Genomic DNA, 20975 nt, shown 5'->3' on the forward strand with positions numbered 1-20975 from the left:
CAATCAGAGAAAGACAAGTATCATGATCTCACTGATATGAGGAATTCTTAATCTCAGGAAACAAACTGAGGGCTGCTGGAGTGGTGGGAGGGATGGGGTGGCTGGGTGATGGACATTGGGGAGGGTATGTGCTATGGTGAGCACTGTGAATTGTGCAAGACTGTTGAATCACAGACCTGTACCTCTGAAACAAATAATACATTATGAAAAAAAAAAAAAAGAAGAGAGTAGGAAGGGAAAAATGAAGGGGGGGAATCAGAGCGGGAGACAGACCATGAGAGACTATGGACTCTGAGAAACAAACTGAGGGTTTTAGAGGGGAGGCGTTGGGGAGATGGGTTAGCCCAGTGGTGGGTATTAAGGAGAGCACGTATTGAATGGAGCACTGGGTGTTATACGCAAACAATGAATCATGGAACACTACATCAAAAACTAATGATGTAATGTATGATGACTAACATAACATAATAAAATAAAATTTTAAAAAAAGATGTCACTGTTTTAAAGTTATCACACACAGATATTGAAGTATGATTTTTCATTTCCTTCAATAACCACTGGATTGAAGGACTCTGCAGGGAAGGCTACCAACAAGGCCAGACCTGTAGCAATCTCAGTAACAACCTGGGTCATCCCAGTAAGTCTGGTCTATCTCCTTCTAAAGGAGTCCTTGGATACATGGCTCTGTCTCCTGGCAATGGGAGTTCTGTTATCCCCTTGTAGAGGGCTTTGGTGTATTCCTTACCCCCCATCTCTCTTTCACTCCTGCTTTCTGCCAACAGGAAAACCTTTAGAGGAGACCACTACTGGAAAAACTGAGAGTATGAATTCTATCACCACTCTGGTCCTGTATACCAGATGCCACCCATTTCACCCGAGCAGTAGTAACAGAAGGAATGTGTTGTGATGAAAGGCCATAGCAGAGACAGACTCCTCTACTCTTTGCTAGGTGGACAGAGTGGTTGTGAAAATTAAATAGAATAGTAATAAGAACCTATGTTTGAACCCACAAGATAGGCAGTAAATCCCAGTTCCCTTCTCTCACCAATGAAGTATAATACCTGCTTATACCTGGTTTCCCTATCAGTTTTTTTTAACTGTTGTGTCAAATCTTGAGAAGAATCTATCAATTTTCATTAATATTATATAACCTTGGGTAAATAAATGTCAATTATTAAAAGTGTAACACTAACAAAAACAATATTAACATCTTTCATTTGTATAGCTGACACATACTTTCACTTGCAATTTATCATCTAAATATCACAAGAACTGTGTAGAGCACATATTATTCCCATGTTGCAGATGAGAAAACTGAAGGTTGCAGAAGTTAAACTGCCTGTCCAAGTTAGTGATCTTTAACTAGGAACAGGTGGAACCAGGACCTGAATGCAGTTTTTCCAAGCTAAACCCTAGGTTTCTTTGCACCCCTAGCCGAGTTTTCGGGAGCTGTCCGTGGTGCTGGCCTTCTTTGCCTGAAGTTCCATTACATTTGCGGCCTTAACCCTTGGTCCTTGACATCAGCCCTCTCACTTAACCTGTGTCCTGAATGATGCTAGTTATCAACTATTCTAGCAGTCCGTACAGATCCAGGATTTGCCTGGCATCAATACCACCTAATCTAAAGCCTGACTGTAATATGGAACAGAAGTCAGCTCTTTGCCTATTTCTTTTTTTTTTTTTTTAAAGATTTTATTTATTTATTTAACTGACAGAGAGAGAGAGACAGCTAGAGAAAGAACACAAGCAGGGGGAGCGTCAGGCAGAGGGAGAGTCAGGCTCCCCGCTGAGCAGGGAGCCCAACGTGGGCCTCGATCCCAGGACCCTGGGATCATGACCTGAGCTGAAGGCAGCCGCTTAACCAACGGGAGCCACCCAGGTGCCCCTCTTTGCCTATTTCTTAAATATTTTTACCAAACCAGAAATGGGGATAGAAGGCCCTAGAATTCAGTTTAGAATCTCCTGATGGGATCCAAGTGCCAGTGATTTGACCTGCATGTTTGGGATTAAGTTATAGAAAATTAGGAAGAGAAGGAGCCTTATAGGTTATTAATTCAACTTTTGCTATTACCAAACAAATTTTTACTGTGATTCTTACAGATTCAATCCCTTTCACTTTGCTCAGCTGATGACAGTTTTAGCTCATATTTCAGCCTCTTTTGTGTCTTATTATTCTTGAAGTACATGGTTTTCAGTTAAATTTGGACTGGGAAACTCTACTGTAGTCAGTCTTAACAAAATCAAGAAATATTTGCTACACAACCTCCAATCAACTGTCTCTCAGTTCTACCTGACTGTCTCCAATGTCAGGGAACTCACTATATCCAGACATCTGATTTTGGTCAAAAATAGACCCTCCTATGATCTATGAAGGAGACATTTAATTTTTATTTACAAAATTATCACCAAAAAATAGATGAGAAATGTCTCCATTTATAGTAACATTAGAGAATCCTGGTAACCTTGGGTTAATCACATTTTGATCATCTCTGGAGAATAAAATATGGCCTTAATCAAAAGCACAAAGCCTATATCACACTTTCAATCTCAACTTGCTCAATTGGGATTTTAATTTCCCCCCTTTTTGCACTTAAAAACAGGCTAGCATCACAATAGCTGGCTCATTATATCCAACAGAATACCAAATGGAATCCCAATGGCCACTAATAATTTAGAACTAGTCCTATAACTCACACCTAGGCCAAAACATCAGTCTACTGGCTTTACATATTTGGTTTAAAATACTTAGTGTGGATGTGAGTGAGGGAGAGAGGGGGAGGGAGAGGTAGAGAAAGAAAATTTGATTGAGAGATCCCATGCCTTTTCTCTTTTCTACAAAACTTGACCTTTGAGGGAGAAACAGCTCCCGTTGTTTGATACTAAATGAGGCTAGCAGTTAGATACTGGTACTGATCTGATTGGTTGACTGATATAATAAAAATTTCTTATCTAACTAGATTCTTGGAAAAAAGCAATATTCAAAATGACATCTACATTGTTCTTGGGGCTATTATTTTTTCAGGTCACAAAGGATCTAAATATATCAAGGCATTGAATTGAACAGTGGGCTACATAACACTGACTCATTACTTAGGAGCATAGCAAATATTTGCCCCTCCTGATCTTTACATGTCATTACTAAAACTTCGATCTTTTTATGAATAAGGGTCAAGGTGAGGAATATAGGCTCCCTGATTCTATCTGGTCTTTGTTTTCCTTATTTAATACCAATTATTTAAGAATAGTTTTGCCCTACTATTTTCCAGTAAGATGGTTCCTAAAACCAAGATTTCATAGTATTGAATATTTTCAGATGCTGTTTTAATATACTTTGGATAATATGCTTGCCACTTGAGAAAATGATCACCTACATATTTTTTTAATTGATCACCTGTTTACATGAACATCAGCAAAGGTATTTGGATCAAACAAAACAGTACAAATAAGCCAATATACTCCCCTGTACCACCCAAAATGAAACAAAAAAATCCAAAACATCAAAAAACAAACTCCTCTGTTCAAAACTCCCAATTGTACCCCTTAACACAACATTGACAGCTTTCGCTTCTAATCTTATCTACCATTACACTCTACATATACTCTGTATTCCAATCAAACCAACAATTTCACCTTCCTCTCTCTTATTCTTTTTTTTGCCATTCCATTTTATTTTTTTTATTATGTTATGTTAATCACCATACATTACATCATTAATTTTTGATGTAGCGTTCCATGATTCATTGTTTGCGTAGAACACCCAGTGCTCCATGCAGTACGTGCCCTCTTTAATACCCATCACCAGGCTAACCCATCCCCCCACCCCCCCAGAACCCTCAGTTTGTTTCTCAGAGTCCATAGTCTCTCATGGCTTGTCTCCCCCTCTGATTTCCCCCCCTTCATTCTTCCCTTCCTGCTATCTTCTTCCCTTTTTTTTTTTTTAACATATAATGTATTATTTGTTTCAGAAGTACAGGTCTGTGATTCAATAGTCTTACACAATTCACAGCGCTCACCATAGCACATACTCTCCCCAATGTCTATCACCCAGCCACCCCATCCCTCCCACCCCCCACCACTCCAGCAACCCTCAGTTTGTTTCCTGAGATTAAGAATTCCTCATATCACTGAGGTCATATGATTCTTTATTGTATTCCTCACAACAGGTACTTGGTTAAGATTTGTGGAATTGAACTACAATGTCCTTTTGTAAATATTAACGTTAGGTTGACAAAGAAAACATAAAGTGAGGCAAATAAGACCTCACTCTAGGATGGTCTTTCAAAAGGCACAACTTTCCAAAAAAGAAAAAAAAATAAGACAATCAAGTCACGTTTTAAATTAAAAGTCTTAATTCTGAGTCTGCAGTAGCATTGTCTCATGCTATTTTTCTCCATATACCAAATAAGAAAAATGTCAAAGGGAACCAGTAGCAAGAGACAGCTTAAATAAATGACCACTGTTCACAGCCCAGAGGATGCTGCACTGCTTTCCAACAATGACTCATCCTCCCCCACATTAACTGGCACCTCTGGGAAAAAGACACTCCCTCCTCTAATTCCAGCTCTGATTTTTCCCTGCATTGCATTTCATTTACTAAACATTGAAGACCCAACTACCCTGTTTCCTACTGCCTTTATAGAGGTCTCCTTGAAAATGACATCAGTGAAATTCAGTAGACTAGATATGAAATTCATTCATGCAAAGTGATTTACCTCCTACTTCTCTGTTTTTTGTTTAGCTCTGTCTCTTATTATACATCATACAAGGCTAGGTTTCCTTACCATCCACCAAATGTGCTGTATTTATTCCCTCTGTCTTATACTCGGGCCTATTTCCTTTTTCTATTTTTTAAATCCTACTGATTATCTAACATGATCACCCAGATCTCACCTTCTAGATCATCCTGACTGCCCCCCTTTGCTGGAAGTTATTAGATTTCATTTGCATTCTTAGTGCATCATCTGTTGGATTACCTGGAATTAGCCACTTCATGAATAAAATTGCTGAGATATTTGCTCATCTGAATTTTAAGATGCTAAAGGCAGGAATCATATCTCATACTTCTTTGTTTAAAAATGTCTAAGGCTGTAGTACCTACTAACATAGTGCTTGAAAAGTAGACATTCAATTATCAGGTGAAAAAATGATCTCAATGAATTATTCTAAGGCCAAAAATCATACATAAATTAAAGGAAGACCTTTAACTATGAGTTAGCACTGGTTTTGTATCTCTTTCTCAGAGTTTAATCTTTCCCTAAAGTGTAATATCTTTTGCTCTATCAGTAACAGGCAAAAAATTAGAAAATTCAACAATCTATGATGTATATTTTATTTATAGCCAAGGTTAAAGAAAATTCTCTCTTCATTATAACCGTTCGACATTTACCCACCAAATTACTTTTAGAACAATTATAATTAGTATTAATAATATATATTCTTCCCATTAATCCTGATTCTAAATATATATGTATTTTAGTTTACATGCATATCCACATATATGTGTATAAACACACACACAGGCAAACATATTTATGTGTATGTGTATATATACATATACATATATATAACCCCACACATGAGAGAAAGTAAATATAATGCTTTTCCCAAGTGTTTTTTTAAAAAATCAAAAATAATTCATGAAGTGCTGCACAATGTGTTTACTCATATTAAAATAGAATACTTTAACAATCCATACGTTAATCATACCTAGTTTGTTCACAGCAAAAAGAAGAACTGTATTCATACACTATCCTGCCCATCTGCACTATGAATCAATCCACAAAATTATTTATACATAAAATGAAATCTCATTGACAAGTAAGTCATTGAAAGCCACATGAATTAAGATTTTAGAACAAATTGGATTTGGAGTCAAGAGACATGAATTTGGCCCTGACAATGACATCCAACAGCTGTGTGAAAGAGAAGATGCGTAACTTCTTAGTCCCTCAATTTCTTCACCTAAGAAATGAAAAACAACATCATCCAACACTGGATTTTTTAAAGAATTAAACTGGAATGTACATATAAAGAGCACATTATAAACTAACAAAAATCATTATTAAAATAAGGGTTTATTATGTCTTAACAAGTGGTCTTACTCACATGAAAGGCAAAATTTTAAGTTGGTTTCTTATATTTGGTCAAAAAAATACTAAGTAATTTAAATGCATTAAAGAACAACATTACTTAATGCACAAGTTCTTTAAAAAGAAGTTATGATAACTACCTCTATGGAACACAGTACTGTTTTCCCAGTACTTGTAGAAAGGCATTACCTATGATAATAAATAAAAGAAGTCCATATTCTAATTCTCCACGAAAGTTCTTTAATCATTATTTATTAATAAGGTACCAAAAATTAAATATTCTAATACTTGATGACATATCAAATACTTGATGACATATCAAATATTCAGAAGGAAACAGGACAGTCAAAATTACAGCAGTGCTTTCTTGGTATTTGTCTAAAAAAAGTAGATCTTGTTTTTCCAGATGGTGGTATTCCCATATTTGAAAGGCAGGGTGGATTCATTTCATGGAATATAAGTTTCACACCAGTTTTTCTCAGCTGTCATTAAATTGGAATGCTTAAATGCCATGATGTTTTGAAAGTGAATTTCAAAAATATATATATTTATTTTTTCCCAACCAGAAACTTCCGATTTTCTTAGAGAATGATTAAAGGCATTTTTATCTATCTAAATTGGGCTAATTCTACTTCTTACTCTCAAGTAGAATTTGTATATTAAAGAGTGGAAAGTGGAAAGTTTCTTTTTACATGATATAAAAACTTGTGATTTCCCCTAACCCCTAAGAATTCAATAGGATAAAAACTGATTTTAAGTATCTGGAGCTAAAAACTTTAAAATGAGCTTGGGTGGGCTAAGCACTTCACCCTTTTCCCAGCTTCCAATCTTCCCCTTTCTTCTGGTCAAATACTATATAGAAAATACAGTAACTGATTTACATCATGTTATAATTATTTCTGGTGTGATTCACTAAGATTAAAAGTAATAACTTTATAAGCCCTATTTCCCCAAAGTGAGAATTTCCCATTGACTATGTAGCTAATTACTTATGTACACAACTCAAAGGGGATTGGTAGGACCAATTATTGAAGTATCATGCAGAACTTCAGGCCCTCCCCAGAAAGACAGTTTACACTATCACCTGTAGTTTCATTTGCAAATGATCCTATTTTTATCTTCCAGAAAATTTTTTTAAAGATTTTATTTATTTATTTGACAGAGAGATACACAGAGAGAGAGGGAACACAAGCAGGGGGAGTGGGAGAGGGAGAAGCAGGCTTCCCACTGAGCAGGGAGCCCGATGCGGGACTCGATCCCAGGACCCTGGGATCATGACCCAAGCCAAAGGCAGACGCTTAATGACTGAGACACCCAGGCGCCCCTCTTCTAGAAAACTTTTTTTAAAAGTATGAAAAAGGTAAAAAAAAAAAAAAAAATATGAAAAATGTACAGAATAAAAGACAACCAGCATTTCTCTATTTTTCAACTTCCCAAATCAGCTAGCTCCTTATCAGATAAAGGATCATTTAGGAGAGGGGGGCTCATGAGAGGGAGAGAATACTTCCATAAAGTTTCCCATCTCTGACAATAGAAAAAAATTTATACATTTTCATAGTCTACTGCAATAAGTCACTGAAATTGAACAAGATATAAAAGGACAGTGTGTGCTAAAAATAGACTCTATACTTGGGGCCAGAATTATGTCATGTAGTATTTTTAAAATTCTATTTAAAGTTCAGCAATAAATTCTCTTGAAAGAAAAACAGAACTCACAAAGGGAAATAAAAGGTACCAATAATTCATTCGAGGTTTCAGTCCTGGTTAATGAATGACGTAGAACCTAATATTTGATGACTCAGTTGATAAGGCAAGATGGAGTAGCCCTAGGCTTTCACTTGTTAAGAGAAACTGCTGGAAAGCCATTTTCTGTTTTGTGAAATGAAACCACAAACTCACTGAGCCTTTGTTTCCTCATTCACAAATGGGGTGGGCACAGGGTGTGCTCAGATAACCAGGAGAGTTCTAAGACCCCTTACAATTAAAAATTTGATGTCTTTTCCGTGATGGTTAATTTGAGGTGTCAATTTCACTAAACTATAGTACTGTTTTTCAGTCAAACACTAATCCAGGTATTGCTGTGAAGATAATCTATGGATGTGGTTAACACCCACAATCAGTTGACTTTAAGTAAAGGAGACTAACCTTGCTGATGTAGGTGAGCCTTATCCAATCAACTGAAAGGTCTCTAGAACAAAACTGAGGTTACCTTGAGAAAGAAGAAATTCTGCCTACATATCTCATTGGTTCTTTTTTCTCTGGAGAACACTAATAGACACAATTCCTACCTGCCACGGTGCTACTTATAGTAGACAAAGGTAGATAATAAATCAGGAAAAGGAAGAAAAGAGAAAATACCACGCAAAGTGTTTGAAAAGAATATGCTATGGTATCCAACCCCCCCCAAAAAAATCAGGGTTATTTTGATGCAAATCTCCTTCTGATAAAAATAAAAATAAAAACAAATCATTTTTACAGTAATTCATCAAATGGAATGAATGCAACAGAACTCAGTTTGAATGCCTACTATGTACCAGGGATTTTGCTGGCCCTGGAGTTTTCCTATGCAAATAAGACATGGCACGTGCTCTCTGGAAACTTACAGTCTGGTGGGATATATGGATATATATAAACAAACCATTTCAATATAATGGGGTAAGTACTTTTTTTTTAAAAAGTAGAATACTGGGGCACCTGGGTGGCTCAGTCAGTTGAGCATCTGACTCTTGGTTTCAGCTCAGGTTGTGATTTCATGGGTGGTGGAATCAAGCCCTGTGTGGGCTCTGTGCTCAGCGGGGAGTCTGCTTGAGATTCCCTCTGCCCCTCCCCCTGCTTGTGGTCTCTCTCTCTCTCTGAAATAAATAAATCTTAAAAAAAAAAAAAATACTACAATCAGAGTCTAGGATAGACAATTTGGCCTTAGCTGGATATGAAGACAAGACTGGGGAAATCTTCTGACAGCTGATCCTGGAGCTAATTCTCAAACGGGTGTAAGTGGGACAGAAGAGTAGACATGGAAAACAGAAGAGGCTTTCTCCTGTAGAAGTTACCATGTGACAAAAAGCAAACAGGCAAAAACACAGTATTTGCAGGAAAGTACAAATATTTCAGTGCCACGAGATATCAGAATATAAAGCAGGGAATGACAAGAACTGAAGCTGTAGGATGAAGGAGAGATCCAGTGGTAGTGGGCCTTCTGGGCCACACCAAAGACCTTAGTTTTGTTCTGAGTGTTGGCGAATTTATGTAGCTGTGCAAGCATCACTACAATCCGGTTTTAAATAGTTCTATCACCCCATGTGCCCATTTTCAGTCAATGCTCACTGCCACCCTTAGGTGGCAGTAACCACTGATCTGTTTTTCATCTCCATAACTTTACCTTTTTTAGAAATGTCATATAAATGGAATCATACAATAGGTAATTTTAAATATCTGGCTTCTTTCACTTAGCACAGGCATTTGAGATTCAATGTTGTTACCTGCATCAGTAGTTCAGTTCCTTTTTATAGCTGAGTAGTACTCCACTGCATGGTTATACCACAGTTTGTTCATCCATTCTCCTGCTGATGAACATTGAATTGCTTCAGTTTGGGGTTATTATGAATAGTGCTATTAATATTTGCATACATGTCTGTGTGGATATATTTTCTCATTTCTTTTGAGTAGAAACCTAGGAGTGGAACCACTGGGTCTAGTGGTAAACGTACATTTAACTTTTTAATAAACAGCCAATATATATTCCAAAGTGACTTACTATAAGACCTTAGCTCACCGTTGATGGAAAGCCATTAGCAGCTTTTAAGCTGAGCAATGACATAGCTAAATTAATTTTTAAATCATTAGATTACAAAATGAAGACTGACTTGGGAAAAAAAGGAGATTGGAGACAAAGACACCAGTCAGAATTCTACTACAATCCTACAATCTTCCAGGTGGAAGATGATGGCTTGAACCAAGAACTCTGGGAGTAAGGATGGACTCAGTAAATATTTACGGCATAAAGTAATCAAGACTTTGTGACTAATTTGATATAAGAGAGAAGCAGAGAACTCTAGGATGACTCTTAGGTCTCAGACTTTGGCAAATGGATGGATCAACACAAATGAACAGAACTCAGGTATAGATTCACTGGGTTTGAAGTCCAAATAAAATATGTCGAGCAGGCAATTGGATATATGAGTCTGAGTCTGTAGGGAGAGGTCAGGACAAGAGAGAGATATGTGGAGTCAGCACTTTATATTTGATTTGTAAAAGTAGCAGACGAGCAGATGAGATTGCTCAGGTAGAACATGCACGAGCAAGCAGTTATAGCTCAAGAAGGGAACCCTGAGCATCACCAATAATTAAGGGCTAGCAGGGGGAGAAACCAACAAAAAAGACCATGAAAAAAAAAAAAAAAGAAGTCAGAAACTAAAGGGAGAATCTGGAAAGAGAAGGATCAAAGAAACTAAGGAATTAGTTTCTCAAATGAGTATAAGCAACCCCGGAGGATGGAAGCAGAGGACAGTGGGGTGCTGGTTAGAACAATCATGCCAAGAGCCACTGGAATTCAAGAGTCTGATAGCTCTATGACCATGCAAACTGCTATTTATGTGATATAGGTTAGCACAATGGGCTCAAAGGCAAAATACATGTGATCAAAAGGATACCAGGAATCAGACAACAGGAACACATCCTCCTAATTTCTTCCATCTCACTTGATGCCTATAAAATTACCATTTGGAAGCAGGGGAAATGCCCGTGCAAAGTAGAGTGCCTGACAGTTGTTCAGTCCCAGCTGTGCTGCAGAGCAAGCAGCTCCGAATGTGCTCCATTTTCATCACTATGCTTGGACACATCCCAAGTAGGTACTTCACATCCTCCACATGCCGCAGGTAGGTACTTCAGCTTTGCAGAAAGAAATCATCAGGGACAAGCTGCAAGCCAAGGGGGATCTGAAAACCTGTGAGAGATTTCCTACAAGTATTTCACACATCAATATAATCAGCTCTCCATATAGCATTTTATGTCACCAAATGTGGCAGCCAAGCTCTATTCTGAGGTAAATGCTCTTCCCTTCCTAAGCCATAGGAAGTTAGCACCATGCTCATAACAGCAATAACAAATCATAAGCTTAACCTTAAATAACAATACGGAAAAGTTATGAAGAGACTTCAGAGATGGTCATGGAAGTGATTCAACGAAGAGATACCAGACTCATGATCTTATACGGAAAATCACTGACCTGCTGACAAAGGAATTAAACTGGGAACAAAGAATAACCACACAAGACAGAAAGATGGATCCCTATCCGAGATATCAAGTTTGATAATTCACATATGCAGAAATTCCATCATCCAAACCAAAAACCTTAAAAAGCACCTTAGTGACAGGACAGATATATAGATATAGATTTCATTTATGATCCCAGGCAGAACTTCCTAAATGCTAATCAGCCCATCACCATCTAAGAAGGCTATGCACTGACAGATGCACCAATCGGCTTCTACCCCTGACTTCAAGGTCTGCTGCCTGCACTGCAGCCAACTCTCTGGAGATTCACACCGCGGAGGCTCATGCTGAATTCAGAAGAGAAGTGGCGGAGGTTCCCGCATCACACACATTCCTGGTCTGCCTTTTTACCCACAATCTCTAGTATTATAACTTCCTGTGTCCTCTGCTCCTCCAGGGTACACGTAACAGAAAAGGCAGCTACGATAGCTGGAGCATCTCTTCAGAGTAATGTCCCTGCATCCCCCACCATCTAAGAGCTAACTTGATTCCTCTTTCCCAATATGCTTTCCAGGTGTGAAAAGAAGCTACTGACTTGATTGTCCCATTTCCGACTGCCTCAATCCACTATGTACCAATAGTTGTATTTCATACTCTTCTATAAATACATATATGTATGTATATACATACATATATATGTGCTTGAATATATATATATATATATATAGCACTTGATAAGCAACAGGAAAATACTTGGCTTTTCTACAGGTTTACAGGGGTTCAAAGTTGTGCATTAAATTGGGGACAGGCTCTAAACACTATTCAAGCATTCCAAACACTAATGGCTTCCTTTTCTTTCAAGTTTCAGCCCAGTGCTTTCCAATCATGTGGGAGACTTGCTCTTAAATGAGATGACTGCTTGCAGAGCACTAATAAAAATATGCCAAAAAGTAAAATGGAAAGGCCACAGGCTGGAATATTCTCTTTCTAACTCTGCACGAGCTTACTAATGTGCTAATGTCAGCACCTCCTGGTCAGTAGTAGGTGGTGAGTTCTGGGACTCTTAGAAGCTGTTCTCTCATTTGTTCAAGTTGGACATGAGAGGAAAGGACAGAGGGATATTTAGAAGGGACAGACTTTCAAGAGGCTGGGTACCCGGGGGGAAAGGTGAAGCCAAATGGATACTAAGAAGGGGGCCCAGTGTCTGCTGTTTTGAAGTCTCTTGTCCTTCAGGTCTGGGAGGTAGGAAAAAAAGAATGAATTAAAATAAAAATTTTAACAGCTTTATTGAGATGTCCTTTATATGCTACAATGTTTACTCATTTATAGTATACAATTCAGTGATTTTTAATGTATTTATAGAGTTGTATGATCACCATAATCTAATTTTTTTAACAGTTTCATTGTTCCAAAAAGAAACCTTGTACCCATTAGCATCATTCCCTGGGCTCCTCCCCCAATTTCATTCGATACCCCATCTCTTGACAAGCATTACTCAAATTTCTGTCTCTGCAGATTTATCTATTTTGGACATTTTACCGAAATTAAATCATCTAGTTATGTAGTCTTTTGTGTCTGGCTTCTTTCACTTAGCACAATGTTCGCAAGGTTCTTCCATGTTGTAGCACGTGTCGTTAGTCCATTCCTTTTTACAGCTGAATAACATTCCTCTGTATGGAGGTGTAAAGCTACCTCACAGGGCAGTCATGAAGATCACAGAAGGTAACTGACTAAGGGCTCTGGTCCACTGTAAAGTACCTCACCAATGCAAAGGATCCATGTCATTACCCTACAAGCACCACTTAGAGTACTTCCTTAAGAGTCACAAGGTGACATCACATGGAATTTCATGGACATGGTGACAGCAAGGCAGAGGTTTCCAGAAGGCTTTTACCTAGGACGAACTTGTGGTGGAAAGAAGAAACACAAACACATTCCAAAATACAGCCCAGTTAAAGGTTTGAGGGCCATTACCATATACGGCATTATTCCAGAGGAGGATCTTTAAGAGCAAAATGGTATAGCTGTGGATGCTTGTTACTAGAGTTGAATTTATAATTTACATTTCAGAATGTAATGCTATACTGAGAATGCATTTTTCAGAAGTGACCTCTTCTTGTCAAATCAACTCATTTTACCACAGTTCTGTGGTATATTGGTTCATGGAGTTAGCAAGAGTGTAAGTAGGAAAAAAAGAAAGGAAAATGAACACATTCAGAAGCCTATACAGTATAGTCTGCTTTTTATGGCAAAATGAGGAATTCCAATTATGATTTTGGGTGAGGGCTGGAGGAAAGGGGAGGTCTGGTCACCCATCAGAAGAGAATCACTGCAGGAGTAAACCTGGAGTGTTGAAGGGAACACACTATCTCATGGGTACTTATGTGTGCTAGAGAGTAGGGAAAAGGGCAGGGATGGGAACCCTGAGTAAGTGGGGGAAAGAGGAACAGACGTGTTAGGGTCAGACAGCCAGGCAGGACCAGAGACAGGACTGAACCCCAGGTCCTGATTCCCAGACCCAGTAGAACCTGTTTCCCAGGAAAGGGTCCACTTGGGTTGGCTGTAATCAATAGATGGCAGCAGCATCAGAGGACACTTTAATGGGCAAAAATACTTTAAAACATCGAACTTGTTTTCAATAACTTCATGTGGCTAAAAATTCTTACTAAAATTTTCTTGGTCACAAGACTTTTTTAAAATCAACTTGGTTTTACTGCCCTTCAGTAATAAGTCCATAACTTCCTTCCTTCGCCTATATGCCTCCTGAATCACGACCACTGGGTCAACTGTTCTCTCCCATGGGAAGAAGTCCAAACCCCTTGGGGCTCCCACAGCCCCTGGGCCTCACTCTACCCAGCACTTGCTAGACTGCATTTCGTATCATTGTCATCAAGTTGAATGCCTCTCCAACTGTTCAGAGTTCCGGGAAGGCAGTGCGATTTCAGTCTTGCTCATCTCTGTTTCGCGGTGCCTAACGCGGCCCTGGTACACAGCTGGTCGGCAATGTAGGAGCAGAGAAGGCAGGGGAAAAGCACACCAACCTCTACACTAATCTGGTCTGCTTATTTTTTCCTTTAACTTCCTTTTTATATTCAATTCTATTTGCTGATATTCCCCTAAACAATCACTGTAGTTGCCTTGTCTTCTTTCCCCTCTGCCGGCGACAAAGCTTGAAGGCAAAGGTAGATACAGAAAACAGGGTAATTAGCGGTAGCTCTGGACACATTCTCTAAGAGTACCATCTTAAACAGGGGTTTTTGTTTTGTTTTTATGGTGGCATGACTGTTGACAAAAATCTAATGAAAAGCAGCTAGACAAAGCAGAGTAAAAGCAAGAGTTGACCTACTCAACACCCACTAAAAACAGGGTGATGGGTATTAAGGAGGGCACGTGTTGTGATGGGCGCTGGGTGGTAGACGCAACTACTGAATCATTGAACACAACATCTAAAACTAATGACGTATTATACAGTGGCTAACTGAACATAATAATAAAAAAAAGATAAACGATAAAGGCAAAAAAATACACAAAACAGAAGGAATCAGACAAAGGCAGCCTTTTATGGGCTTGCTTTCCACCATGGACGCCACAAGAGAATTTGGCTACTTTCTAATATCTGTCATTAATTCATTTGAAAAATACTTACTGGATGTCTTTGAGGTGTCAGGCACTGAAGATGCAGTGAGGGGGATGTGTAAAGGCCCTGAGGAATATGGGGGTAAGCCTGGCTCTTCCAAGAGGCCGGCAAGAATAAAGGTTAGAGAGGGAAGGAGGAAGCATCCATGATGAAGCTAGAGATCCAGCCGGACCCACACCCTGCAGACCCTCTTGGACTAAATGAAGACTTTCTTCCTTGGAGCAATGAGGGCGAAACGTGAGAGGATTTATGATTTTATAACATCACGCTAGATATACTTCACACAAAGTCACTGAGTCACATGGGCACTTGGCATCACAAAGGATGCTGCTTTAGGAAGAGGTCTGATTCCTGGTGTAAGGGCTCTACAACATTTCGCTTTCATCTGCAGGACCACAGAATCGTGACTGTCACAAGTCTGGCGTGCACAAGAGAACATATGGCTTCTCTCTGGAAGAAGTCCTGCATGCATCGAGTCCCAAATTTGCTAATGAAAACATCCTGTTCTCTAAGTAGGCTTAGAGAATAAAACATATTATGTATATATATAGTTGTTGTTCTTTTGTTTGAGTTTTGGTTCCCCTCCCTACACGGCACATGAAAACCCACAGTAGGACTTAATTTTCTGAAACCTAAAAGAAATTTTCTAATGAATTATTTTATAGTTTCCTACAAACTGTGTTTCTCTTGAGTGAATTACCACCTACTCTTACATAATATTTCCTAACTTAGAGTATGTATCAGCCTGTCATTTAAAGCTTAGGAGATTATCTTTAGCAAAGCAGAAGGTCTTAGATACCACACGACTGCTGGAGGAGAAAGTTATATTGTGAAGTACAAAAAAAAAAAAGAAAGAAAGAAAGAAAGAAAGAAATGGAGAGAAAGTATCCTGCTATTTAATTACTATGGTGCGTCTTCTCTACTAGTTAAATCCAGGCACCTCTCTTTTATTCTCATAATGAATTAATTCCACTCAAATAGATATGATGAACATGCCTAGATAGAAATTGGGTTTTAAGCACTGCAAGAAACAGGATCCCAAAGAAAAATTAAAAGTCAAAGAGGAAGACTAGTTTCACAGAGAAAGCCAGCACATTATTTCAAACTCCAAAATGTAAACACCCATATAAAAGCCACTTTGGCCTTTTAAAAGCTAGCATTTTTTTGCCCTATTTGTTATGGATACTTTTAAATAAATAAAATGTCACAAATATAATCTAAGCTCCTTTTATGCTCTGTGCCCCCCGAGATATTACTGTCCTTCCCAAATGACAGTTTTGTTCTTCTACAGCCCGTGTGTCTGTCTTTGGAGATCCCCAAAGCAGTAGCTGGGACCCGGATAAAGGAGCAGTGGTCCCACCAAGCAGAGAGGGGGAGTGGGCAGGGGCAGAGAAAGGCAAGGCCAAAGGTGTGTTCTGAGCTGGAGCTTGGCAATGTGGCTTGATCCTGAAGGATCCCTGTGAGAAGCCATGCAGTATTGCTCCCTGGAAGAACCGTAAGGAAGCTCAGGCAGTCATGTGACTCACGTTCCCCCTGGTCAAAGGCTGCCTACAGGTGCTTTAACTGATATGTCCCGCGACACACAGGAAAGCCAAAAATTCCAAGACTGAGAAGAAAATGCTAGGGCACGGAGGTTGGAGGTGGGATGCTGGACCTGTCCACCCAGGCTAGGCCGAGGGGATGTGAATCTCGGCATACAGAACATACGTACAGGAGCCGGTAACATTTGTAGGAAAGTGGAAAACAGAAATAGCTAGCACTTGAAAGTCAGTGTTACAGGCTGAATATCTGTGTCCCCAAAATTCATGTTGAAATCCTAGCCCCCCTATGTGGTCAGTATTAGAAGGTGGGGCCTAGGGGAGGTGATTAGATCATGAGGACAGAGCCCTCATGAAACGGACTGGTGCTCTTATAAAAGAAACACCCGAGAGTTCCTTTGCCCCTTCTACCATGCAGGGACACAGTAAGAATATGAGTTCATTAAACTAGAAAGAAACTCCTCATCAGACACCAAATCTTGGGCCTCCAGCCTCCAGAACTATGAGAAATAAATTTTTGCCATATATAAGCCACCCAGTCTATGGCATTTTGTTATAGCAGCCCAATGGGCTAAGGAAATCAGATATATTCTATGACACACATTTTTTTTTAATTAAATCATTCTTCTTTTATATAGCAAATTTTCTTTCAAAATTCAAAGCTTCCCTTGGAGGTCTGACCTGCTATGGAGAAAAGTCATAATCAGTTTCCCCTCCCTCCCTCCCTTTTTTGTATTTACAACATTCTGAAAATATAAAAATCATTCTCAGCTTGTAAATTGTTCAAACACAGGCCATGGGTCAGATTTCGCCCACAAGACACAGTTTGCTGACACCTGTAGTGTAGTATCCATTAACAATATAAAGACATATTTTCTTTTTTTGACATATATATGGTATCTCACTGTACATTATCCCTCTATAATTTCTTACACATGAAATTTATACAATATGCTGTAGGTAAACCATTCGCTTTAACTGGATATTATGTTCTACTGTAAGAATATATCAAAATTTGTTTATACAGGGGTGCCTGGGTGGCTCAGTCGTTAAGCGTCTGCTTCGGCTCAGATCATGATCCCAGGGTCCTGGGATCGAGCCCCGCATCGGGCTCCCTGCTCCACAGGAAGCCTGCTTCTCCCTCTCCCACTCCCCCTGCTTGTGTTCCCACTCTCACTGTCTCTCTCTGCTTTCTGTCAAATAAATAAATAAATAATCTTAAAAAATGTGTTTATACATTTCCTTAGTGATATATATTTAGGTTGTTTTATGTTTTTCACTATTACAAACAATGCAGCAATAAGCATCCCTTTGTGAGTGCCTCCTGCTACATCAGTAAGAGTTTTAAGATAAATGCCTCGAAGTGAAATTACTGTGTCATAAAGTATGTGAGTACATGAATCTTCAACTTGGTTACTCTCCAAAGTAGTTACATCAATTTACAGCCCCACCTGCAGTGTAGCAAAATTCCTATTTCTCCACATCTTCCTCAATATTGTTTCACAGGTTTCTTAATTTTTGCAAATCTGATGGTTATTAATTTATATCACATCACTGTTTTAATTTCCATATTCCTGATTACCAGAGAAGCTGCATATCCTTTCACACTAACTGATCTTCTGTGATTCTTATTTTATAAAATGTACATCATGCCCCTATTATTATTTTTTTTTTTTTTTTTTTGCTAGTGAGGTTGGCTCTATTATGGGGTTCTCTTTTCTTCCTCATGTTATGTAGTGGTTTTTCATACCCCTTTTATTTTTAAAAGTTCTGGCTGGCTGTTACTGGGCTGAGTCAGGAGAGTCTAGACCTATTTCCACACCCAGCAGGTCCCAAAGTACTGAAATCCCCATTACATGTATCACTCCCTTTGGGTAAATATAAACATATCACTTGAAAAGTATGGTATTCATCCATTCATTCATCCATTCACTCATTCACAGACATTTATTATTTGTTATGAAGTGGCATTCACAGTTCTAACAACAGGGAACATAAAGACAAAAGAAAGCTTAAACTAACGAGCATATTCAACTACAGTGAAGGATTAGTCATCAGATGAGCTAAATGTCATTTAACTTGGAACACAGCCTTGAAAAAATAAAAAAAAAGAGCATGTGATGAGAGCTCTACTTTGGGTGGATATGGCCAAGAACATGGGGGTTCCCTCTCTTCCCAGCAGCTAATCTAGGGATATGGCTTCACGTGACAGGGACCAGCTGCCTGTGCCTCTCATTCCTCCACCCCCAGCCCCCCCACTGCCGAAACACAGAGCTGGGCGGGGGCTGCTAAGACCATTACATCTCCCCTCCCCCACTCAGTTCCCATTTGTAGGGCAGGGCTCTGCCTCAAGAGCAACAAGTTGAGAATAATGGGGCCCCAACTGCCCCAATTCTAGCTCACTCCTAGAATATAGAGATTGTACACTGAGAGAAGCAAGCTAGAAGACCAGGGGCCACCCAGTGCCTGCTTGTAGAGAAGGACTGACCCTCTGGGAGAAGCAGGCTGCTGCCTCTGCCCAAAGCTCTACCGCAGGGGCACGGATGTTCTGCTCAGGAGGAGAGGCAGGCCCTAATTACAGAGAGCTCCACCACACTGTCTGAAGTGTCTGATTTCATCCATGCCGAAGGACTCTGTCAAAAACAATGGAGATTCTGATGGCAAGCAATTAATTACATGGGGGCTAGTAGCTTCACAGTATCAGTAGAACAAAGTGAACCAGCCATAAGTTCAATAGAGAGCGCCTGAGAGACATCCAAGAAGAGTCCTCCTGAGATCACACATATCCCTGAGGGGACAGAAGGTCAAGAACACATCCTAGGCTGAACCCCCTCAGGAGTAACCATAGTGGTATATAGAATAGACATAAAAAAATTCCCCAAGTTATACCACAGGTCCATCAGCAAAATGTGGAAGCCTTACTGACTAAAAGGGGCTAAAGCACAACCTTTGGCCAACACTGGCTGAGCAATAAGCCCCTCTAACCTCGGAGGAAGTCAGGAAGTCAGATGTAATAAAAATACATTCATCCCTCATGGCCTTTTCCAGAGCTGCACCCATTCAGGAGAGACTAGAGGAAAGACCTCTGAACTACCAGACTTAAAGCGGGAGGAAACTGTGAATTCCCTGAACTGTGAGAGCAGTGTACAAGCCAAACACAAACTCAAATGGCGAAGACAGCTTAAACACAAATGATCAATAAATGATGTATGTAGGGGCGGCTGGTTGGCTCAGCATGCGACTCTTGATCTCAGGGTCATGAGTTCAAGCCCCACACTGTGCATGAACCCTACTTAAAATAACTAACTAACTAACTAACTAAATAAATAAATAAATAGGGAAATAAAAAAGGAAAAAGACAGGCAATAGAAACTTACAGGGGCCCAGAAGTTGGAATTAACAGAGACCTGAAAGCAGCCTTTATAAATCTATTCAGAGAATTAAAGGAAACCATACTTACAGAAGTGAAGGAAGCCATAATGGCAATGTCTCATCAAATAGAGAGTATCAATAAAAAGAAATTATGAAAAAGAACCAAATGGACATTCTGGAGTCAAAAAAAAAAAAAAACAGTAATTGAAATGAAGAATTCACAAGAGTAAGTAGCAGATTTGAACTGGCAGAAGGAGCAATCCGCAAACATGATAACATGAATAGAATGGCTAAGCAATCCAAAGGACAGAAGGAAAAAAAGAATGAACAAAAATAAATAAATAAACACAGTCTCAGAAAGGTGGAACACTATTAAGTGTACAACATAATCATAATGAAAATACCAGAAGAGAGAGACAGGAACAGAAACTTCCCGAGTCTGATGAAAAACATTAATCTACCCTTCTACAAAGCTCAATGAACTGCAAGTAGAGTAAATGCAAAGAGAACCATTTTCAGTCTCATCAAAATGTTGAAAGCTGGGCGCCTGGGTGGCTCAGTCAGCTAAGTGTCTGCCTTCGGCCTGGGTCATGGTCCCGGGGTCCTGGAATCGAGTTCTGCATCGAGCTCCCTGCTCAGCAGGGAGTCTGCTTCTCCCTCTGTCCCTCCCCCCTCCCATGCTCTTTCTCTCTGTAATAAATAAATGAAATCTTTAAAAAAAAAAAAAAAAGTTGAAAGCCAAAGGTAAATTGCCCAAATAAATAAGAGAAAAACAACTTGTTCAATGGAACCACAGTAAAATTAACAGCTTACTTCTCATCAAAAACAATGGGAGCCAGAGTGCTGAAAGAAAAATCAGGAAAAGATATGGACATTCTGATTGTGAAGAGAAACACCCCCCCAAAACATACTTGAAAATGGTCTTCATAGGTAATAGGAATTCTCAGGCGAATTGAGGAAGAATATGGAAGAATTACCACAGCAAAGTAATGCTGAGAAAATATGAAGGAAAATACAGATTTCAGTTGTTAAATGATTTTATCTGAAAGCTGCCTTTTTATTGAAGTTAGAGAAAATCTCTCATATACATGGTTTGAATGTTTATGAGAAGTCAACAGCTCTTTCATC

The 20975-nt window shown here is 39.2% G+C and overlaps 1 protein-coding gene across 3 annotated transcripts in view; it reads right to left on the bottom strand.

Annotated features, from left to right (window-relative positions):
- The window catches only part of SH3GL2 (SH3 domain containing GRB2 like 2, endophilin A1), a 227306-nt gene that overhangs the window by 46543 nt on the left and 159788 nt on the right, over nucleotides 1–20975 (bottom strand). The window contains exon 1 of one of the 3 annotated variants that reach the window (XM_032392341.1): nucleotides 14947–14968. The exons of the other annotated variants lie outside the window; for them this stretch is intronic. The gene's annotated coding sequence lies outside the window, so the exon portion shown is untranslated. Of the gene's footprint in view, nucleotides 1–14946; nucleotides 14969–20975 lie in introns of those variants that run through there. 3 annotated transcript variants of the gene reach the window in all.

Source organism: Phoca vitulina, unplaced genomic scaffold (assembly GCF_004348235.1).
Source record: "Phoca vitulina isolate PV1807 unplaced genomic scaffold, GSC_HSeal_1.0 scaffold67, whole genome shotgun sequence".
Taxonomy (NCBI): domain Eukaryota; kingdom Metazoa; phylum Chordata; class Mammalia; order Carnivora; family Phocidae; genus Phoca; species Phoca vitulina.